Genomic DNA, 25714 nt, shown 5'->3' with positions numbered 1-25714 from the left:
ATAAACTATTGTTTACAAATCAAAATGAGTTGCTGTCAAACCATATTATTGCTTAGTATAATGTGTGAACTTGGTACTGGAGTAGCAAATTCATGACCTTCAATATATTATTGAACTAATTTCTAAGACAACTTCAATATTGGCTAAAAAGTTTTCAATGCTTATAGTAATGTTGGTTCTACAAGATATAATAACATTGGGATGTATATTTCCTTCAAATCCCACAGAAAATGTAAATGGTATTTTATAAAGAAAAGTATATCTTCTACTTAAAAACAACCATATAAGAGAAGATCATTCCAGAATTAAGTTTATTCATAATTGTTAGACATAAGGAAGTAAAATATTTATCACTAATGCCAGCAGCCTAAGTTCTCAGAAATAATAAGATGATGTTGCTGTTAAGAAGATGATTTCAAGAATATTGTATGTCTCTTTCGGTGCTCAAAAGTTCAGCTGTTTTGCACTACTGGAATCCTGAAAGGTGGCACTGCTGTAACCTGGAAGAAATGACCTATATATACAAGTTATGACAGGTGAGTATAAAATATCAGAAAAGATAGATTTTTACATGCCTTACATGGGGTTGCATGCCTAGATTGAACCCAACATGGGAATACAACTTGTTTCTTTCTTCTCCCCACCCCCACATTATTTCCTTCCCTTCCTTTATTCCTTCTGCATAGTCTCATATGACTTCTACTCAGTGAGGCTTGGTCGCTAATAATTATATCCCGAGCTGCAGCTTCTAGATTCCATCTTTGCCATGACCTTATTATATTTAGTATAAAAGATTTTCTTAATTTGCCTATTAATCTTGGTGTAAAAATGTCACATATTTTTATTGTCCTTTAATTTAGCCAGAATAAGAAGCACATATAGTACATTTGCTTTGATGTCACAAATAATATGTATTAATGGCTGTGGTTGGTGGCTTTGAGGCATGGAATTTATATAACTTTTTAACTGCCCACTCTAGATGTATAATATCTTTGAAAAGAATGACTCATATTCCTTGAGTTTACAACAAATTGTGGCTAAAGGATAGGGCTGATTGAGAATATTATAATGCATATGCTAATAACGATGCTTTAGCTCTATATAAACAGTCTGTAAACTTCCTGTCTGTACTGTATATTCAAAAGTCTTATAAGAGCATTCAGTTGTTGTTATTTATTAGCCTTTGATGGTTCTGGTGGAACCTTGGTATGCCATCTTGTGTATAGTAGCATAATTACATTGGACTATTTCCTTTCATTTCCAATTCTAAAGAATTAATATTGTTCATTCCATGATTTGGAAGTAAGAAATTAACTGTTTTAGCAAAGCGCAGCCTATAAAGATAAGGAAACAAATGATGGAATTTCTTTATTTTCTTGTTGGCTTCATTGGTTGTAATCAAGGGCAGATCTTGTATGGCAATGTCATGATACACGTAACTGTCATTTTGATAACATTTCAACTTATTGAGGATTTCCCTGTTAGTCTATTTTTTCAAAAAATTGAAATAAAATAAAATAATTTATTACTGGTCAATGATTCAGAATAAATAAAATTTACTAAATAAAGCTATAAGATAGAGCTACAAACTAGACCATAAAATAAAGCATAAAATTAAAAATTTACAAACATGCTTGCACTATTTTGTGATCAGCAATACATAGGTTTTATAAATTGCAAAACCAAACTTTGCCAGCTGCTTAAAACATCGAAATGAAATACCTTTTAAATAAGTAAATAATTACACTGTAAAATAAAAAATTATTCAATTTAAATTATCAGAATTTTATAGAAGAATATTTTGTGTACACTACAAACTATAAGTAAATGTATAATGTAAAATATAAATTATTCAAATGACATTTCTGTCATTTTTCATGTACTTGATAAAGAATTGCCATGAATTATATTTAAAGTAGTTTCTTGGGATTTCAGAATTCAGAATAAGCAATATGAGTGCTTCAATGTCACATTTCTGTGTGTTTCATAGGACTGATAAGGTAGACAAGATGTATTTTAAATATAAATCAAGAACAATTTAAATGAAAGAAATTGAGATCAATTGTTTATGCTCAAAAACATGTTCTTATCAGATTTCTTCCTTCCTTCCTTTCTTCCTTCCTTTCTTCCTTTCTTTCTTCTACAAAAACTATTCTGAAGAAATAAATGGCACTTCCTTTAATATATGGAAAGAGAGACAAATTGTTATTGTGTACATTTTGGAAGAAGGTGATTGACCATTAATTAGTAACATTCAATAGTGAATACTTAAGAGACAACAGACTGGATTACTGGATGGCATAAAGAATACATGGAAAGAAAAGTATCAATACTTTTAAATGGAGTTGTTACATAGTTTTACCCATGCTATTTTGGAGTTTATTGCTAAGTAGTTGTAAGTAGGGACCACCTTTGGTGGAAGCTAAAAGCATTCTTTGCCATTTAGTCATGTTGGCCATATGACCACGGAGATGTCTTCGGACAGTGCTGGCTCTTCGGCTTTGAAATGGAGATGAGCACTGCCCCCTAGAGTTGGGAATGACTAGCACATATGTGCAAGGGGAACCTTTACCTTTACCTTTAGTTGTAAATTCCCTGAAATTCTGAAAAAAGAGAGGATCATTTTATTGTTTCAAAAATAATTTTATTTTAAAAATAAAACCTGATTTCCCCAGGACAAAGTGAAGCATAATGCTTGAGTTCACTATCTATCTATCTCAAGGCGTGAGCTGATGAAATTTTAAATCCTTCCTCATTGTCATTAAAGAGTTTGCTCATTTTTCTGCAGGTCATCATTTTCTTTCCTTTTTTTTAATGGTATACTGTAATAAAATGGATTGCTTATTCTTTTGAAATATTCTATGGGGAGCTATTATTATAGGATTATGCACAGTATTCATAGATAATATTGTTAATTAAATCTGGAAAAGAAAAAGTTTTATTATCCTATAAACATAAAATATAGATAACTGATCTTACATTACAAAAGGCAATCATATATGAGAAATACCAATGAACTCAGCTCATTGTATCAGCTATGTTTTATAGTTTAGGAATAATCTATATATCTGATGAGTCTAATATATATAATGGTTTTAATTTTGTTTGATGAGACACTTGGTTCTCGTGTGAAAAACTAAGCTACTTTATATACTGTTATTGCTTTGTTCATTAATTTCTTTATAGTTCATCTAAAGAAAAATGATATGTTTGTTCTATCTGCCAATCAGCTTTTCTAGAACTGCAGGATTTGGTATTGAAATGCAATGTGTTACTGCAGTCTAAGTACAGTTCTTCTGTTCTTTCAGTGTTGAACATACCAAATCTTTTAAACATCAGACAAGTCTCACTAATGTAATAGTGTCAGGTCAAAAGTGTGTTTCTATACATTTTAAATGATTCCAATTACCATATAGGCCTTTTAAGAACTTCCCTGAAGAACCAATATGAATAGTGCATGATAGTGGAGCTTTTATTCCAGCAAGTTGGGCTGGCCTAAAATTTTTTAATTTTAATTGGAAAATTTTAGTTTTTAATTATGTTCTCGACCAGATTATTTAATTTGTTTTAATTAATTTTAACTTTTATTTACTGTTGATTTTATTGTGGTTGTGCACCGCCCTGAGTCCTTCGGGAGAAGGGTGGTATAAAAATTCATTCAATCAATCAATCAATCAATAAATAAATAAATAAATAAATAACCAGATGTCCAGTTCAATCTCAACTCACTTTCTTATAGTTTGCTAGCAAAAATTATAAATGTACAATATGTATTGAATTTTTCCTAAAGCTATTAAATTTTTTTTAAAATATTTGCCTGCGCTTATATTTATGAGCACTCGTAAGAACATTTTTAAGGCAGAAATTACTTTGTTCAACACTTTGCCATCCATTTACTTCAAAATTTATCCCACAGTTTTTCATAATTAAGTGGCTGGCTGTATTAAAACACATTATTTAGGATGTCTAGAATCATCTTGCCAAATCTTTCTTCAATATTAATTTCTAGATCTTGTGTGAATTAAATATGATAGCACAAAATTTACATACACTTTTAAAACTTAGCTGGGAAAGATTCTTGCTTAGTCATCATTCCCACTTATAAAGAATTTTTAGCTTGTACACACATCTGTCATTCATGTCATAAAATTTAAAATCTGCCCTTGCCATATTTTCCAACCTTGATTTCTTAACATCAAGGCTAGATAGTGAATCATTACCATATAAGTTTTGTACCCTTGACATTCCACTAGTAATTGATTTCAGCTCTCCTTTATTACATTAAGCCAATGTAGATTTAGGAGGTTGAGATTCTTTCTTAATTAACCTTATTTTTTTTCTTTCTTTTTCCCTCTTAACATTTAAAACTGACTCAGTTATGTGCATTTAGACATGTTTTCCATACATAATCAGAGCAGGGGTTTGGAGCTGCATAAGTAAAATATTAATACCTTTCATTAAAAATAAATAAAAAATATGTTATTCTGCAGAAGTTAATTTTCTTTTTTTAAAAAAATCAGCTATTCAGGTAAGTACAGATAGATAGCACTTAATACATGATTGATTACACCTATAGCTAAATACATAGCAATAACAGAAATATAATAGGATTCCCATTGTTGTACAACGACGTTCATAAAACTGCTCAATTCAGCTTTAAAATATAGAATATGGTGGACATGTTTCAATCAGTTTTTTTTCTCAGAGACATTGTTTATAAAATGTATGTACAATTTAGAGAACATATAGTTCTACTATTTAAAAAATTGGCGATTTTGTAAAAAGATGAGATTGTGTGGCTGTTCATGCCATTAACAACATGAAGGGCCAAACAGAGGCCTTTAAAAAAATCATCTCTAAACATAAGATATCACATACAAGGAAAGCAGAGAAGTACAGTAGTACTCATTTCAAGATATTCTAAGATGTAAAGTAACCAATCAGCTGTTTTAAAAGAACATTCAGGAAAGAAAGCACTTTCATATGATGTAGTATATGGTGTTTGACCATATAAGACAAAAGCCTACATTAAAGCAATGACAAAAGGATCTGTTAGATCGTGGGCGATTAAAGAAAGGACTGGACACATAGTAATCTTAAATACTTTATTCGGCTCCGTAACAGCAATGGCAAATCCCAGCCACAGCAGCTCCTTTTTAAACGGGAGCTGTCCCCAGCTTCAGCCACTGACGCTTCTCCGAATTTCCCGCTCTTAGGATTCACTCCTGATTGGCTTATTTAAACTGTCACTTAATACTTAACACCCCTCCCCTCTAGTTCTGTGTCCACCAATCCAATGTCTGCTAGGCAACATAATCCCACAAGTAGGCGGGTCACCTTGGGGCTCGACTGGACCTGCACAGATCAGTCATTCTGACATTCTCGGAGTGAGAGGTCGAGTTCCGCTGCTCTCTTGGAGTCGCCTCCGGAACTCTCTCAAACTCTGGTGCTGGGTTGGATTTATTCTGCTCGTTTTCTTTTTCTGCTTCCCTCGGCTGTCCTCGTGGATTTTCTCCGGCGTCCGGCTCCTCCTCCTGGATCCCAGATAAGTGTCTGCCGTTCCCCTCCGGGTTTGATTTTTCACTCTTTTGCACTGGTGTTTGTCGTAGGGCCTGACCTGTTCTGTCTGTTTGTCTTTCCTTCTCTCCTGGCAGTCTCTTTGTGGCTCGCTCTCGTTTCTTGTTACTCTTCCTCTGATCTGGTCTATGTACCTTTTCCAGTGTTGTCTGTCTTCCATTTGGATTCTGTATGATAAAGGGCCCGTTACTTGTGTTATCTCTGCCAGCACCCAGAGGAGGTTTCCGCTCAAGTTCTTGGCGTATATTTTATCTCCTGCCTGGAATTCTGGGACCCAGTTTGTAGAATCGGTCAGTTTCTCCATGCTGTACTGCAGGTGTAGTCTGTCCAGCGGAGATCTTAACTTCCTCCCCATCAGTTGTTCTGCCGGCTCCGGTGGGTTGTAGCGCTTGGTGTGATGTGTTGTATGGCCAGTAATTTATCTATTTTGGCTTGTATGTCCCCTGTCCCCAACCTCATTAGTGTCTCTTTCATGGATCTTACCATTTGTTCAACAAGTCCATTCGTAGATGGGTTTCCTGGCGCTGACAAAGCGTGCTGTATTCCTTGATTGGCTAGGAACATTTCAAAGGAGTTCGTTGTGAACTGGGGCCCGTTATCGGCGACTACAAGGTCTGGTAGGCCATGTGTGGCAAATAGTCTTCTCAGTACCTTTATAACTGCTTCAAATGTGGTAGATGTCATGAGGACTACCTCCAGCCATTTTGAGAACGTGTCTACAATAATTAGAAATGAATTCCCCTTGCATGGCCCTGCGAAGTCGATATGTAATCTGGACCAAGGTGCTCCTGGGCTTTCCCAGTCATGAGTGGGTGTTGATTTCGGGGCTGCTCGGGATTCTTTGTCCATCCCGGGCCACCACACGTAGCCAAAGCTTTCATCTTTACGATTCCTGGGTGTCCTTCATGTAGCAGCTTCAGAGTATCCCTTCTCAGTGTTTCTGGTACAACGACCCTGTCTCCCCAAAGCAGACAACCCCTCAGTCTGGAGAGTTCGTTCTGTCTTGTTTTGAATGGCTGGAATTCTGGGTTCACACCTTTCTCCGGCCATCCTTTCCAGATCCAATTTAAAAGCCGCACCAAAGTTTTGTCTCTTGCGGTGGCTCTCGCGATGTCTGCTGCCGATATCCGGGTTTCCTCCATAGTCTCAATGAAGAGTGTGGTCATTGCTGGAGCTGGATCTTCTCCTGTTTCCAGAAGTGGGCATCTGCTGAGCGCGTCTGCATGGTCAATCGTCTTTCCGGGTTTGTGTTGGAGTGTGTAGTTATAGGCTGCTAAGAATTCTATCCACCTGAGCATTCGGGTAGAGGATAGAGGGGGTATCGGTCTGTCTCCTGCTATGATGCCTAATAGCGGTTTGTGGTCGGTTATGAGTTCAAATTTCCGACCGTAGAAATCTTTTTATTCCGGCTACTGCAGCCAATGCTTCTTTGTCCAATTGGGTGTAGTTTTATTCTGGTTTTGACAGAGTTTGGGAGAAAAACGCGATGAGGGCTTCTTTTCATTTGGCATGGTGTGACTCAATACAGCTCCAATGCCGAAAGGGGACGCATCACACGTTAGTCTTATTGGCAATGTCCCGCTGTATTGCACCAGTATTCTGTTCGACGTTAGTAGTCTTTTGATGTCTTCAAATGCCTTATTTTCTTGATTCCCCCATCTCCATTCCGCCGTTCTGTCCAGTAGCCGGTGGAGCGGTTCAGCAGTAGTAGCTTCCTGCGGCAGGAATATATTATAAAAATTAAGCAACCCCAAAAATGCCTGCAGTTCTGTCTTATTCTTGGGTGTGGGGGCCTCTTTGATGGCTCTCAGCTTTCCCAGTGTGGGCCTGATTCCCGACCCGTCGATTAGGTACCCCAGGAATTTTACCTGCTTTTCTGCTAGGTGGCACTTGTCTCTCTTCACTTTAAGCCCCACCTTCTGAAATCTCACCAGTACCTCCCGTAATCGCTGCTTCAATTGGGGTAGGTCTCTTGCTGATATGAGGACATCATCAAAGTAAGGGATGACTCTGTCAATTCCTTGCAGAAGCCGTTCCATCAGACTCTGGAATAGCCCGGGCACTACACTCATCCCAAATTGCAACCTTTTGCACTTAAATGCCCCCCTGTGAGTGATGATTGTTTGGGCTTCAGCGGTGGCCTCGTCTACTGGAAGTTGTTGGTATGCCTGTGCTAGGTCCAGCTTCGCAAAGATCTTTCCCCAGCCCAACGAATGCAGCAGATTCTGCACCACTGGCACAGGGTATGCGTTTTGCTGGAGCACCTTGTTAATGGTACTTTTGTAGTCCCTGCACAAATGTACTGACCCATCTGGCTTGATGGGTGTCACTATAGGAATTTCCCATTTTGCGTGATCTGTAGGTTCTAAGACTCCCTGAGCAACCAGCTTGTCTAATTGCTCATCTATCTTAGGCCTTAGAGCAAATGGGAGCCTTCGGGGCTTTATCCAGACAGGGGCTACCTGGGGGTCTAGGCTAAATGTAATTGGGGACCCCTTGTACTTGCCTAGCTCACCGTTAAAAACTTCTGTGAACTCCTTCATCAGGTCTTCTTCCCAGCCGTCATCTCCGATGTGGTCGATGCCAGTAATTGCAAGTCCAAGTGGCTCAAACCACTCCATGCCCAATAGGCTGGGTCTGTCTCTGTCCACTATCGTGAGAGGCAACTTGGCTTTGAAGTTTTTGTAAGCGATGTTGAACATGCCGGTGCCCACTACAGGAATTTGATGCCCCTGGTAGTCGATGAGTGTTAAACGTTGTCGTTTAAGATTGTGGGTGGTGATGTGCGGAATTAGCTTCTTCATCATTGTCCAGGATACCATTGATAGGCAGGACCCCGAGTCGACCTCCATCTTGCAGGGTCTCCCTTCTATGAGAACGGTCGCTGCCATATTGTTTGCTCTTCCCGTGCTGGCATGGCTCACGATGGTCTGGTGGGTCTCCCCTTGGTCTGCTCTGTGGTCCTCGCTCCTATGGCCTCATCCAAACGGCTGTTTCCTTCCGCTGGACTGGAATTTCTTGTTACTGGGTGGTGAACAGGGTGGCTGGTTCCTTCTGGAAGCTGCTGGGATGCCCTGCAGGCTCTTGCTATGTGCCCCTTCCGCTCACATCTCTGGCATATAGCATCGTGGAACCTGCATTCGGTTTGTGGGTGGTTGCCTTCGCATCCTGAGCACCAGATCTCTTTTCTTCCTTTTCCTTGTGGCTTCTCCTTACACTCGGATCGTAGGTGATGGACCTCGTCTTCCTCTTCTTCTTCATCCGATTCCATCTCCACTTCCACATAATGCACTGAGGCTTCATCCTTTACTGATGGCCTGTTTTTCATCTTTTTCATAGCTGCCGCGGATTTCTGGGATGCTCGGTTGCTGACGCCTCTTCCAAGGCCTCCTTGAACGTTATCTGTGGCCTGGCTAGCAACCTGCTCTGCAGTGTGAGGTCTCTCAGTCCCAGTACTAAACGATCCCCCATAGCCTCTTCCAGGCTCACGAAGTCACATGCGGCGGCTATCTCCCTTAAGGTTGCCACGAACTTGCTGATCGTCTCACCCTCCTTCTGGTCCCTCCGGTAAAATTCATGCCTTCTTACCAGAGAGGACGCTTATGGTGCATAATGTGCCTTTAGGATGTCTTGCAGAGTTGTCCAAGTCATTGTTCTCAGGTCGGCCAGGGCGGCGAGCACTTTGGCCATCTTGAATACTGCCGGTCCGCAATGCGTGAGGAAAAAGGCTCTCTTCCTCTGCTCCAATAGATTTAATAGGTAATTCGCCTCCATGAACATATAGAAATGTTCCATGTATGCTTCCCAATCTTCTCCGGCTCGGTTGAATGGGGCGGGTGGACTGATTGCAGACATCTCTGTAGCCGATGATCTGACCGGTATGGTGTCGTCAATCTGGTGGCTGTTGATTGCTTTGGAGTTTGATGTTTCATCCTTGTCCTTCAGTATCCCACCTTCATCACCAGTGTTAGATCGTGGGCGATTAAAGAAAGGACTGGATACGCAATAAGCTTAGATACTTTATTCAGCTCTGTAACAGCAATGGCAAATCCCAGCTGCAGCAGCTTCTTTTAAGCAGCAATAAAACAGATAAAATCAATATTAAATGTTAAAAACCATTAAAACTCCCTTTAAAAAACCCTTCAGTCCAATCCAGCCTGGCAAAATAACCATGTCTTAAGGTTACGGCGGAAAGAGCGCAAGTCAGGGGCCACCCGGAGCTCCAGGGGGAGTTGATTCCATAAGGTAGGTGCGCCCACAGAGAAAGCTTGTTCCTAGGAATTGCCAGATGACACTGCTTGGCCGATGGCACTCCAAGGAGGCCCTCTCTGTGGGAACGCATCGGGCGATGGGGAGCTGTCCTGGCCGCAGATAGTCCATCAGGTTTATAATGTAAACACACAGCATTCTGCTTAGAGAAATTAAAACAAAAGTAATTGGCTTTTAGTATTTGCTGCTTCTATCGTTTTCTCACAATTACACACAAACATTATATACATATTTCTTATTTATATTTTTATCATATTGATCCTTCAATTGGTTCATTGCTGAAACAGCTTGCATAAATACAATCAGCAAATCTTTGCAGAAAACTAAAGATTCATGTCAAATAGATAATTCATGACCACATGTCCATAAGAAAGTTATTAAGCATGAAGGAGACACAAACAATATCTCATACTTCTTAATATATCATCATGATATCCCATACATGATGCAACATTACTTTACTAGCCTCAGTCTGGCTGTTTATAGCGCTGCTAGAATGATTATCATAATTCTGCACCTAAAGAGTGGTTGTAATAAGCTATTTAATGTATTGGGGAGTTCAAAGTAATATTAGATTTGGAAACACCTCCACACACACTGGTCCTGAATTCCTACTGTATAAAGTAATGTTTAAACTAAATGTGTTCAGTCAAGAATAATCCAAAATTATAACTAATAATTAAATAATGTGTCTAGAAAAAGCATAAAACACTAGTTATTCTTTATTTATTTATTTGATTTGATTTTTAAAAAATCTTGTTTTTAGAGACATGAATCCTTTGTCAGACATGAATTACTTTTGCCATTCTCATTGCTTTTTGTTTTTTGAACTTCTGTAAAACATGAACATATGAAACAGAGGCTCTAAAAATTGCCTCTGTTTCATATACATAAACAAAACTGAACAGCAAAAAAAAAAAAAAACCTGTCAACATGAGTCTTCCTAATTCTAGAAGTGATATTTTAGTATCTATGTATTTTGCTTTGTCCCTTAGCCAAACACCTATAAAAAAAAAAACCTCGTTTAACCCACAATTACAATGTTCCAATTCTTAAAAAGAAATCCTCTAATGTTCAAACCTGTTCAGCCCCCAGCTCTTCAAATACTTGTCTCACATATACATATTTTTCTTTATTTAATTCAATTCCTTCTTTATTCATCCATTACACATACACACTCTCTCTCTCAGAGAGGGAGGGAGGGAGAGAGAGGGGGAGGGGAGAGAGAGAGGTGGGGGAGAGAATGGCTGAGGAAGAAGCCATCTTCAGTCAAGGCTGGTGAACTGGGATTCCATGATGAATGATATTGGGTCCTGAAATACCCAATGGAATGCTAACAAGTGTATAACAATTGACCATTGCACTGCTAGCCCCCAAACAGCTGACTGATGCACTCAGCTCTCTTCTCAATTAGTTTGCAAAATTCCTAAAATTGATTTCTTATTAACCTGGGTCTAGGATACCACTGGAGAGACCCCTTTCCAAAACAGCCAGAGGAATGTACTTCCCCCATTTAGGTTTCCGAAAGAATCATGCAGGTCCATGATTAGCTTGACAAAATTGGGTTCAAATAACAGATTTCTTCTAAACTTTATAGCTTTACCTCAGTTACAGTCTTGTCATCATGACAACTTGATCTTCTTTTATGATAGTTACTAGATTGGATAATCAGACAAATGTTAGGGATATAGTATATCTTGACTATAGCAAGGCTTTTGACAAACTCTCTCGTGGCATCCTTATCAACAAAATGTTCCATTTGGGGTTAACAACTCAACTACTAAGTAGATTCACAATTGGCTGAAGGTTCATACTGAAAGAATAATTATAAATGGGGTTACATTTAACTGAAAAGACATACAGTATTGAGTAGGATACTACAGGATACCTGGTGCTGCTTAGCCATTTTAAAAATAATGTGGACAAAAGAATTTGAGGGAATTCTTCTCAAATTTTCAGATAATAGGAAGAATGGTTAATACTTGGGAAGAGAAGGAAAAAATATATATAAAAAGACATCTAGAAGAGTGGGAAGAAAAAAATAGAATGAAAATCAAGAGAAAATAATGTAAAGTGATACATCTAGGTAAGAACAATGAAAAAAACACACAGAATGGGGGAAATCTGCCTTAAGAGCATCACATGTGAGAAAGACTTGGGTATATTAATGGATCACAAGCTAAACATGTCCCAGTGGTATAATGCAACCACAAAGAAGACCAGCAACATCTTGAAGAACAATCAAGAAGGGCATAGAATTCGGATTATGGGAAGTAATTATCCTGATCTACCTTGTCTTGGTCTAACTTCACTTGAAGTATTGTTTTTAGTCATGCACATCCAGTTTAAAAGGACATTGATGAACTGGAGCAAGTTCAAAGAAGGGCTATCAAGATGGGGAAAGGACTGCTAGAATGATTAAAAGACTAAGGTATGGTTATCTCGCAGAATAGAAGGAATCTAGAGGAATGAAATCCTGATAATATGGAGGAATGCTGTGAAACTATAATAAAGTTTCTCCCAATATTTTACTAAAGGCTTTCTCATGTAGAGCCATACTATGATTTATATTTCTTTTATAATGAAACTAACCAAATGTATATAACTTATAACCTTGCTTTGTTCAGGGCTCTTCTGCAGTTCTTTGGCAAGGAGCCCAGTGATCACTGTCATTTGTGCCTGTCAATAAAAGATACTTTATCGCATCTGTCTAGCATTAGATGGAAACACCCATTTCTTTATCCAAGTCCAGGCAGCATCTGTATGCAGAACACCTGCCTATTCGAAACAAACATCGTAACAGTTAAATCAATTGTGAGAGGAAAGCTACTCTCATTCAGCAATCTAAAGAAAGATGCCTAACAAGCTAATTACATTCACAAATGTCACTGATGACCTATGAGTCCTTGAAAATATCATCACCAATATTACAACTAACGCTTCACAGTAGTTATATTGGACAGTTATATTGATAAAGCTACAAACTTTAAGGTTTATGTTGGCTTTTTGAAATATAGGGCATGGATGCGTCTATGTTATCTCTCTGCATATACACTGAGTTCTTTTTCCATCTTCAATTGATAAGTACCATTGATACCTATTCTTTCTTCAACTACTTGGCAAAAAGAAAATAGTATGGCATATATCCATATGTATGCTATGGGCAATTGAAGTTTCCCACAATAACTGGACCTTTACAGCCATTTATCTGAGCTGTTGTTTTAGTTCAGTTGATGACTCACACCCTGGTCAGCACTTCTTTATTCTCCTTCCATCGGGAAGGAGATATAGAAGCATAGGCAGACGCTGAAAAACAGTTTTTATCCATGGGCTGTCACACTCTTGAATGGAAAATAACTACAACATAGTACGATTGATTTGCTGGGCCAGCACAACGTGCAATAAGTTCACAAGGTGCCATAGGATTGGGTGTTTGTTAGCAGGATTCACTGGGATAGGGATTTTTTTTCTTTTGTCTTTCACTATGAGTCATATTGTGTTGGGGTGCACAATGGGAGGCTCAGCCAATCTCATAGTACACATGCTGTACTCTGACAATAAAGGTTTGAATTGAATTGAATTGAATGACAGGATTGGCTGGCAAAATCTTCATTTATACATGAAACCACAGGACTTTTCATAAACTGTATATAAATTTGTTATGTTGCCTCATCTATCAAACTATGTAATAACATCACAAAAATAAAGAAGAAGCAATGGAACAAACTAATCTATGTAACTGCATCAAGAATGCATTATAAATGTTATGAGTGCCTTGTCTACATTTGTTTATTATCAGACACACTCTGGTTTCAAACTCTGGGTTCTGTTCCATTCACAAGGCCATTATTTGAGGGACAAGTATAAAGGTATAACAAGTTGTTGCAAATTACTTTTAGATATTTTGTATTGCATAACTATATAAAGGAATATGGAATTATTTATTTTATAATTTTAAATGGGACAAAGAATTGATTAATGGATGTCTGTTGCTATTATCTGCACACCTATTTGGATTCAGTGGATCTCATTTCAGGAAAAACATGCACAGGGACATTGACAGCTTTTATGTATGTATTTCTTTTATTCTTTTACACTAATTTTGAAATAATTCTAGAACATAAATCTCTTAATTGTCTTAATTTGACTCTTGCCTTAGGCAGGGAATTAGAAAGTGTCTCTTTCAACATTCAAACTTCAAGGTTTTGGTTTAAAGTTTCACCTTTAAAGCGCTCCATGGCTCAGGATCTGGGTACTTGCGGGACCGTCTACTACCACCAATAGCCTCCCACCGGCTGGTACACTCCCATAGAAAGGGGCTCCTCCGGGTGCCGTCGGCCAAACAATGCCGACTGGCAGCCCCCAGGGGGAGAGCCTTCTCTGTGGGGGCACCTACTATCTGGAACGAGCTCCCCCTGGAGATACGGAGGATCCCGGATCTGCGCACCTTCCGCCGCGCTTTAAAGACCTTTTTATTTCACCAGGTGGGCCTGGCCTAATTTTTTCCCTCTTTTATAAAAGATTTTTAATTTTTAATATTTTTTAGTATTTTATATATTCAAATTTTAAAATTGGTTTTAAATTGATTGGGGTTTTAATTTGTCTGGGCCAAAACTATTTAATTTGATTTTAATTCCACTTTTAAATTTTGTATGTATGTATTTTATTGTTTGGCTGTGCACTGCCCTGAGTCCTTCGGGAGTAGGGCGGTATAGAAATCAAATAAATAAATAGATAGATAGATAGATAGATAGATAGATAGATAGATAGATAGATAAATAAATAAATTTATTTCAACATTTCAGTCATTCAATACTAATAGTAGATAGTTATGGTCCAAAGAAAAAAAGGAAGAGACCTTTACAGATTTCCTAATGTCTTTTAAAATTATTATTGCATATTATAGCTCAATAAAACACACTTGTAATATTGATCAGAGTCTTCACATAAGAGTTGTGCTCAGAACTATCACAACCCTGATAGTTCTCAAATGTGAACAAATTTACTATTTATTGTTCTGTTTTTCTGATATACAAAACTCTTAAATGTGTCTGTTCCTGTTTAGAAACTTGGACACAGAATAACAGAAAAGAACATGCAGAATGTCTGATTCCGCCTAGCTCCACCCCTGCAAGTAGGAACATTAGTGCACATAGACTTAATTAGGGTCTATCTATTTCAGAAGTTGAAGACATTGGATAGTTCTTTCTTTATTTCTCTTGCTAATCATATCTGAACATTATAAACATTCCATATATGTCAATGTATATATGTCAATACATATGTTCACTTGAAATTTGAATGTTCAAATGTGAAAAATGAATTGAATTACCCAAGTATGAGAAAAATATGAAACATCTCATCACAACATGCAATTTCTTGTAAAGATACAATAGTGAGTTAGTATAAATAACCCTTTTTTACCTGCAACTCTTAATGTCTAGAAATTATGGAATTTTGAGTTCAATTTTTCTAGAAAACTATAGACAGAGAAAGAGGGCCTTGTTAGTTCAGTGCTAAAAGAGAACATTTGGTATGTTTATATTCATTAATTTTTTATGTTAACTTGTAAATTAACTAAATTGACGTCTTAAGGGACTATAACATTGATACTACTTTTTTTTTGTATCCTGCAAAAATGACAGTGAGTCATAATTAACATATTGTCCATTTCCTATCATATATATATTGCAGAGCTGTACAAGATTCAGAGTGCAAGCAAAAATGCTTTATGACAAATAATTTGGAATATGGAAACACAAAATATAACAAATTAAATCCTATCCACTCAAAATAGTGAAGGAGTTTATAACATATTGATGATGAATTACTCATTATTCAACAAAATTTATAAACTAAAAATCTGTTAATCTGATCAACAAAATTTATGCCAAAATAAATTTATTTTCTAAGGTGCAATTAACTCTTATTTTTGTTATAAAATGCCAAATACAATGCCTCCATATATGTGCAATAAAGATAACAAAGAGATTTTTAAATTCTACATTTAACTTTGGTAATATAATTTACTTCAGTTAGCAAAATTTGTTTGAGAGAGATGTGATTACATTTTATAAATTCATGAAGGATGCTCAAAAGGAATAAAGTATTTAAAGATATAAAATAACATAGGTGCAGTGCTAGACATAGTACTGGGTTCTGAACAAATTTAACACAGAAATTAGCTGAGTATACTGAATTTCTAGTAAGAGTTACAGAAGGACAGCTGATAAAACAATCTTGTGAGACTATAGAAATTATAATTATTCCTATAATTTGATATGACGGGATTATATTAATTAGGTAACAACTTTCTCCAACAATAATTCCAGTTGGAACACCTTCCTTAAGAAAAGAGTCTAATTTTTGATTAGCTCCTAGAAAAAATCTAAGTAGAATAAGCAGAGTAGTATTATCCTCACCAATACTTTTACTTTCTGAATTATATCCTCTTCCCTCCCCACAGTTGCAACTAACTCAGAGATCCAGTGGTGCATCAGCTACATTGAACATAAACAAATGACAATGGCACGGAGAACAACTCAGCTGTCAGCCAAAACTACATCCTGGGGTGAGAAGGGAAGCCACTTTTTCCACAGTATCTCTACAAAGCCTCGACATCAAATCCTTGCCAAGCTGCCATGGTTGATTCAGAATTATATATCCCAATTTAAAACCTTTCTTAAAATCTGTGCATTCTCAGTTTTGTTTCGCTCAACTTCTTTCCTTCACTCTTTGGTGAACTTTTTTGTATTAACTTTTTAAAAACTGATTTACATGAATCATGCAAAACTGGCTGGATAATACCCTTGGTAGGAATAGATCAAGTAGTATTTGCAACAAATTGCTTAGCTACTTTCTTTGTTAAAAGTAGCAAGTATTTTTCTGCCTCTTTTTCTGGGGGTAATTTTTAAAGTAAGAAGACATATTCTTGAGAATTCTCCTTTAACATTTGAGTTTTTAAAAAGGTATCCATAGTGTTTCTCTAGACAACAGAGTATAATTTAATTTGCAGCCATGCAATTCCTACAGTGCAGAACAGCCATGCCAAATTTCAGACAGGTATGACCAGAGACGTTTTGTGCAAAAGGAATGATGATATTCTTGCATGAATGCAGCAGAGTTAATCATTGGTAATCAGGCAGTTTATAAGAAATTAACTTTCTGATCTCGTCCATAAAATGAATGTTTCACTTGATCAAGTCAGGTACCTAATGCAGTCTGTGAAAAATGAAAACAAAAATCCACACAGCCACTGTCATTAGAATGACCAGTCAAGTCTGGATTGCAATTATAACTGTGAAATTGGTGAAATCTAGTATTCCTTTTTCTCCTTTCATGATCCTTGCAACATAATATTTTGCATAAATAATGAAAGCCTCCTCCTCTTCTTATTTTTGCCAATGTAGCCACAGAAAACACTATTAGAAGCACCTCAAAGTCTAGAGAAATAAATTATGACGAGGGCTTTGTTTATTCTCAGAATTAAAACTTCGTCAGATTATCGTTTTCAGCTTGCAGAGATGAATAGGTATTGCGTGATATGGTAATGATTGGCATGATTGCTCATTTGATCTGTCTTTATTTTATCTCACCATTGAATTCAAAAATTAAGTTTTTATTTTTTTATTTGTTTTTGTGTATCTTGTGATGAAAGCACAGCAAAAATATGGAACCATTTATACTAAAAATATTTTTTTAAGAGGAAGATTCTCCCTTTTTTAAAGGAACAAGATTCTCAAATGTGATTCAAATTAAAATTATGATTTATTTACATTACTACTGAGATTACAGAAGCTGGGAAATGCCAAAGAACCAAACTAAGTATGTCAATTATTAAATATTCTACCATGATATGTAGTAGCTTTGTTATTATGTATTTAAAAAATAAATACAACACGCAACTTCTTTTTTTTTTTTATTGCAAAAGTTTTACAATTACATTTTCACCCCTTTTTTCACCCCCCCACCTCCCTCCCCAAACTTCCCGTCCTCCCTAACCCTCCCTAACCCTCCCCCCCCAGACTTCCCTATTATGTACTCATAACTAATAACACTGATATATATACCTGAACCCATCCCTCCCCCTACATAATTTTCCCTCTTTGTCTCTTTATATTAAAATATTTCTAATACATTGTTTTCAAATAAAAGCTATTTGATACTTTCTAATTTGGTATTTGTTCTGAACATATTCTATCCACCTTTTCCATTCCCATTCATAAGTCTCTTGTGAACAATCTTTTAAATGTGCTGAAATCTTCGCCATCTCTGCAAAACTGGCCATCTTCGAAGTCCATTCCTCGATAGTAGGCAAAGCTTCATTCTTCCAATATTTACCTATCAACAATCTTGCTGCTGTTATCATATACAATATTAATTTTGTTTCATCCCGTGTAAAACCCTTAACTATGCCCAATAAAAACAATTGTGGAGAAAATTGAATTTTTTTCTTCAAAACATTCTGCATGACCCACCATATTTTTATCCAAAAAGCCTTAACTTTCCTACAGGTCCACCAAACATGATAATACGTAGCATCCAAACATTCACATCTCCAACATTTTGGCTGAACATTAGGGTACATACATGACAACTTTTTAGGATCTAAATGCCATCTATAAAACATTTTATAAAAATTTTCCCTCAGATTCTGCGACTGTGTAAATTTAACATTCTGAACCCAAATTTTTTCCCATGTTTCCAACATCACTGGTTCTTCAAAATTTTGTGCCCACTTAATCATGCAATCTTTAACTAATTCCGTTTCTGAATCCCTTTCTAGCAAAACATTATAAAGCCTTTTAATATGCATTGGACCTTTCTCTCTTATATGTCTAACCAATTCTTCCTCATGCAACATAATACCAGTTTTTTGGTCCTCTTTCCATCTCAATTGTAATTGATTATATTGTAACCAGGTTAAATTAATCCCTTCATCCAACAGTGTCTGCAATGTCTTCAGCTGGCATCTGCCCGCATCTGTAAAAAGAACCTCTTTGTATAAAAACCCCCCGAGTGACATTATATTTGTATTCCACAAGGTATGACCAAGATCCAGCCATAGCGGTATTTTATAATCCCATTTGAGTCGGTGCTTCTTCCAAACTCTCATCAAAGAGTCTCTAAGTATATGACTTTTAAATACTTTATCAACTTTGTCATCATAAAATAGGTAAGCATGCCATCCAAATTCAAGATCAAAACTTTCTGCATTCAATATTCCAGCCTTTTTACCCCCAAACCAATCACTTGTTAAAGTTAAAGCTGCTGCATCATAATATAACTGTAGGTTTGGAAGTTTAAGGCCTCCTCTTTCTGGAACATCTTGCATAATTTTCAATTTCACTCTCGGCTTTTTCTCGTTCCAGACGAACTTATTAAGTCCAGTTTGCCAAACTTTCAGTTGTTTATCACTTTTAAGCACCGGAATCATTTGAAACAAAAACAGAAATCTTGGCAAAATGTTCATCTTAACTGCTGCTATTCTTCCAAGTAAAGACAGTTGCAGCTTTTTCCAAGTCTCCATGTCTTTCTGAACCTCTCGCCACAACACCTCATAGTTATTTTGAAACAATTTCATGTTTGATTCTGCAACCTGAACTCCAAGATATTTTACCTTAGGTACAATTTCAAAACCTGCCCTCCTTTCAAGCTCATGTTTACGATCTTGTGTCATATTTTTGACTATCATTTTAGTCTTTTTTGAATTCAGTCTAAAACCTGAAACTCTACCATAGTCTTGTATAATGTCATTCATCAGGATTGTTGATTCCATTGGTTGTGATAGGGTAACCACCAGATCATCTGCAAATGCCTTTATTCTATAATCCTCTTGCCTTATCATTATGCCTTTCAAAATTTTTGAGTCCCGTATTGTATTTAGCAAGACTTCCAATGTTAAAATAAATAAAAGTGGGGACAACGGACATCCCTGTCTTGTTCCTTTTTCAATTTTAAACTCTGTCGTCAAACTTCCATTAATAATAATCTGTGCTTTTTGCTCTTGATAAATTGCTGAGATCGCCTGTGTAAATTGGTCCCCAAAGCCCATCTTTTTTAAAGTCTTTAGTAGAAAATTCCAATCCACTCTATCAAAGGCCTTCTCCGCATCCAAAAAGACCAGCACTGCAGAAATCTGTTTATTCTTATCAAGATATTCCAATAAGTCTATTACTTGCCTTACATTGTCCTTCATGTATCTGCCACGCAACTTCTTGAAATGGGCTAAGAGTAATACTCAGGACTTTAGTTTTTTTGAGGACCTGGTTTTTAAACTTCAGAAAAATGTTAACAGAAGATACTTCTGACTATGAGGATACAGAAGGAGGATTATGTATGTTTGCTGTCATATAAAGTAATAAAGACGCAATTTTAAAAAATTTAAGGAAAGCAATAACTACAACTAGTCAATATTATAATGTGATGGTGTACACATTTTTTAAAAAATAAAATGTAATTACAATCGTACTATTGTAAGGGTTATTTAGACCATCAAATTCTCTGCTTAGTGAAGCATCAGCTTGAATATATTTAATGAAGTGGAGTCCATCACCTTTCTGGTAATTTGTTCACTGTTGAATTACTTTTGCTGTTAGGAAGTATTTTGACTTTCTAAAACTGACATAGACCTTAAATCCATTATTCCATATTCCTCACACAGAGTATGATCTCCTTGAGCATGACATCCCTTTAGGTGTTTGAAGAACACTATTAAGAACAAAGATCTTCATTATTTTTTTATGTGGGCTAAACCTACTCCTTCTGTAAGATTTCGTTTCTAGTCTTTCTAAAATTTGGTAATATTGATTGAGCCTAAAGAATGTAAAATCCTTCTATATTGGGACTCATAGTATTTCTGTAGCTTGCCCCCTGCCCTCCCTTGTGAGCAGCTACTAGAATCCTGTACATATCTCCTCCTCCCTTTATTCCTATGCATTCAAAACTACTGTTACTACCCCTATGGCCATGCTGGTATGTAACATTGAATTCAATTTAAAAATGGAAATCTACACAGTATATTGAGCAAGCATTAACCAATTTTCTAGTTATTATAAAGAGACTCTTATTTGTAGAGTCCTCCTATGGGGGAAAAGATTTCTATCAGTTTTCTAAGGATTTCTGATACAGAAATATACTTAGTGATAAGGGGAGACATGTGCATTATAACATCACACACAGCTTCCTATGATAAGAAATATCTATCAACATTCCCACTATCTTCACATTCTTCTTTTATCCCATAGCATTCTGCCCTTTCACAGGTAAATATTTCTTTCTTTTTTTAAAAAAAACAGACTCATTTCCTTCCTTCCTTCCTTCCTTCCTGCCTGCCTGCCTGCCTGCCTGCCTGCCTTCCTGAGAATATCATTCATATCATTCACAAAGCTTCTGAGTGAACTGATTATATATATATATATATATAAATAATCAGTTCACTCAGAAGCTTTGTGACAATCTTGGTTGAAATTATGCCTAGATTCCAAAGTCAGACCAGCCTGCTACGTCAAAGACAAGCTGTTACTGCTGATGGATTTTTTTTAAAAAAAATAAAACTATTTGTGAACTAATGAAATAGAACATTTCATGCTGTTCATAACACCCACACTTGAACAGATGGATTATGCAGTGTTTCATGTATTCAATATATTTAATTTGTTAATATTAATAATAAATATTTGAATGGAAGGGTTATTATAACTTCTTGACATTCCAAATTATTTTATTGGGGAAAAAATTCTCAAAGCACTAGTTTGCAAAATACATATTGATGCTTCTTACATAGTTCAGATAATACCTTACAAAACCACAAATTCCCAGAGGAATTACGTGTAAGCATGCAAATATTATGTGCAACCTTTGAATTCCACCTCTGAATAATATATTCTTAGTTTTTCACATTCTGAAATACATGTATAGTTGTTTTACTATAAGTAGGCCTATAGTTATAAAAATGTGGTAATTCAAATAGTCACTAGGATATTAGTATCACTTGACTGGATTTTAATTCATATAAGGCATTTTTAAGAAGGCATTATGTTCATTATGCACTGTTATTTCCTTAACATTATGCAAATGTAAAGGAAATAACATTTGCAAAACTAAGAAACTAGACTTTTAGGCATGATATAATCACTTTTTGCCTCTATTCTAATCAAATTTTAGATGACAGGTTAAGTATTTAGGGTATTGGCCATGTGTGTATATGCATTTAGAAATACATTTACATGTATTTCTAAAGTACTCCTGAATAACTGGATAGTTACAGTACAAAACCTTTTGTTAATGGCTGGAAGACAATAAGGGAGCCCTGCATGTATGGGAAGGTTTCTGTAATAATGCTTTCAAGGGTTCTGGCTCATTTCCAGACTGCCCAACCATCCTGCAAGCCTCTACAAGAATTGGTCAGAGGATACAGCTACTGCATATTCAAGCAAATGTTCATCTATCAATCAGTAGGCAAAATCAGCCTAGGAATGTAAGAATGGCAAATTCATAAATATATGACATTTTATATAACATGTGGTTGGTAAATGATTAATTGGCTTTATGAAAAACAGTGATATGATACTTACAATGAGGGGGAATAGAAATCAATGCACCATCCCATACATGCCCTCTTCAGATTACTGTTTATTCACAGATGAACTTTTTTACCTGCATATCCCCTATAAATAATAGAGCATTTTTTAATAATTCCTTTTATCCTCTATACCTAAAGGATGACATGAAAGGAACAGCACTAGTTTTACTTGACTCTGACTCTGATTGCAAGCAAAAGCTTACCAATTTGTATAATAACCTGATGAAGGTCACTATAGCGCTGAACTTGCCACAGAACAATCAGCCATAAAGCTTCCATAATCATTAAAGATAGGATGCATTTCCAGCTATGTGACAGGTCACAGCTAAGCTGAGTCAAGCCCACTTACTATTTGGATGGAAGGTTTTCAGAAAATTCTATAAAATATTCCAGAAGAAGAAGAAGATTGTTTATGTTTCATTGTCATGGAATCCTCAATAAATTTCAGTAAAAAAACAAATCAGGGCAAAGAATTTTAAATCATTTCCTTCTTTCCCTGCAATTCATATGTTCTGGAAGAGGCTTCTAAGCCCTATGAAAAATATTTTCCAGGGAGTATAGGTAACTGCACAGAAAGAAGCATGGGTTTTTCCAAGTAAACATGGTTAACATTAAAACATTATGAAGTAAGTTTCATTCATTTGTATTGTTATAAGCTAGCAAATATATAAGGAATGTACTTATGGGGTATCATCACAATGCATGTTGCCCCTTGTCTATCCTTCCATCTATCAGAAAGAAATTAATTAAAATAGTTTCTCTCTCTTCTGTTAGAGGAGAAGCTATATGAGATAAGGAAATTTTCCCATTCATGTGAACAAGAACATGATCATTTCATATACAAAGTCTATCTCAATATCTATATAGCATACAAAACATACATGCTTAAAAATAGGACCATACTATACAATTTACTCTTTCTGCAAAATCTTTCATTGTGTTATATAACGGAAAAAGACATATTTAGGATACATCATAAAATCAGGATTACAACACTTCTTTTGTTTTTGAAGAAGATTATTTTATTTTTAATTCTGGTTATAACTACACATAATTCCATTTATAATTACACATCATTAAATGGCATTTTGTTACACCAACAAACTAACACACTTTGTCAGCATAATACATTTTTTTCTTCTAACTGTCAACAATGTCTTCCAAGCATATATACTAAGTCACAGTGACCCAATGAAACATTTGTATGCACCATTTTTTTGGAATGCTTTAAATAACAATTTAGAAGTTGAGACTTTGTTTAATGATATAATTAAATAAGATACCCAAAATTTTATTTATATATAGATTTCAAGGATTAAGATAATAGCTTTGTAGCACAAAAGACTTCTTGAAATATAGTTTTTAAATGAAAAGATGGAGGCACACATCTGAGATCAGTTATTATTTTAATTGTTCAGTCCTAATTCACTTGTAAAATTTGAATAATGGTCTTTCAACAATTACTGAATTTGAGGATTTAATTGATGATTGTTTAATGATACTTATTTGGAGCAATAGCCTATGTCAGTTTCAATCAGTGGTGGGTTTCTACCGGTTCGCCCTGGTTTAAGCGAACCAGTAGTGGCAGTGGCAGGAGGCTACGCTCACCCGCCTGGACGTCATCATGGATGCTCTGTGCATGCACAGTTCCGAACTGGTAGCGAAGGTAAGTGGAACCCATTACTGGTTTCAATGAATATTGGCTGAGATTTGATTTTCAAGTTTCTCAAGACTTCTCTTTTGTTGCTCTATAATTTATATACAGAGCAGCAGCCCACATGTGTAGTAGGCCATCATAACAATGATATCAAAATATTGCCCTTCAAAATTTTTGCCATCAAATCTCATGCCATAAAAAAGCACAGATAAAACTTTGGCATTTTACTGCTTTTAAGTTAAGGAAAATCTGGCAAGCATTAAATGCAAAAATGTTTGCATTCAATCCCTGTAGAGCTAGAAAAAACTCATTCTAAAATTCTAGATTGATCTGATATGACAGCATAATGTTTCCTATATTTTGTTTCCTATATTTGTTTCAAGCAAAGCATGTTAAAAAGATTTTGTATGAAATTTAAGGCAGAACAGTAATTATCCTTTTATTTTCAAATGGGATGCTGTCAATTATAGATTGATTTCTAACTACTTTTGAGGAACTGGAATGTGGTATTGGAAGTGGAAGTTCTCTAAATATCTATGAATATTTGTTTCTGTGTATGTGGGTGTGTTTTCATAACACACCACGATTATGCTGTCCATTTGGATGGTACATGCTCAAAAGTTAAAATATAGAAAAATAATCTATATGGACTCAATTATAACCTAGAAAAAATATGAAAATGATTTAAAAGCAATTAAAGAAGATGAAATAGATTTGTAAAGGTGATGGAATTGTTTAAACGATAAAAAAAGAAAGACTGGACTCTCATACAAACCAGACCCTGGTCTGTATACATTTTCAGAAATCTGGAGCTTTGAGAGATAATAACCTAAAGTATAATCATGTTCTGTAAATAATAAAAAAGCAGAATAACAGAATTGGAAGAGACCTTGGAGCAGCGGTGAAATATAAAATTTGTTTACTACCTGTTCTGTGGGCGTGGCTTGGTGGTGGCCAACTTTTTTTTTTATTATTTTTAAAACCATTTTTTCTATAACCTCTTTGGCTGAATTTGTAAGCTGACTTGCCTGATCAGCAGAGGCTTTCTTTTTTTTTTAAAGTCTCTGACGATCCCAGCTGACTTGCCTGATTGGCAGAGGCTTTCTTTTTTTTTTTTAAGCCTCTGACGATCCCAGCTGAGCTGCGTGATCATCTGAGCCTTTTTTTTTAACTTTTAAAAGCATTTTTTCAGCCAAAGAGGTTGTAGAAAAAATGCTTTTAAAAATAAAAAAAAGCCTCTGATGATTGCGCAGCTCAGCTGGGCAATGGGGGGAGCAGGGATTTTTGCTACCGGTTCTCTGAACCACCCGCCTCCATCGCTACCGGATTGAGCGATCTGGTCCGAACCGGGAGCATTTCACCCCTGCCTTGGAGGTCTTCTAGTCCAGCACTTATACTATTTCAGACAAATGGCTGTTCAGTCTCTTCTTAAAAATTTCCAGCATTGGAGCATTCACAACTTTTGGAGGCAAGTTATTCCATTGATTAAGTGTTCTAACTGGCAAGAGCATTTAGTGAAAAAAACAGCTCTTCATAAAGAACTCACATTCATAGTTAGAATATTCAGATAATAGAATTTCTAAGAAAATAATATCCATATGAACAGCATTTATTGCAGCAAAAATACC

This window comes from Pantherophis guttatus, chromosome 5 (genome assembly GCF_059756535.1).
Source record: "Pantherophis guttatus breed Tessera chromosome 5, ASM5975653v1, whole genome shotgun sequence".
Taxonomy (NCBI): domain Eukaryota; kingdom Metazoa; phylum Chordata; class Lepidosauria; order Squamata; family Colubridae; genus Pantherophis; species Pantherophis guttatus.
The sequence above is the reverse complement of the archived record's forward strand: the minus strand, read 5'-3'. Positions refer to the sequence as shown.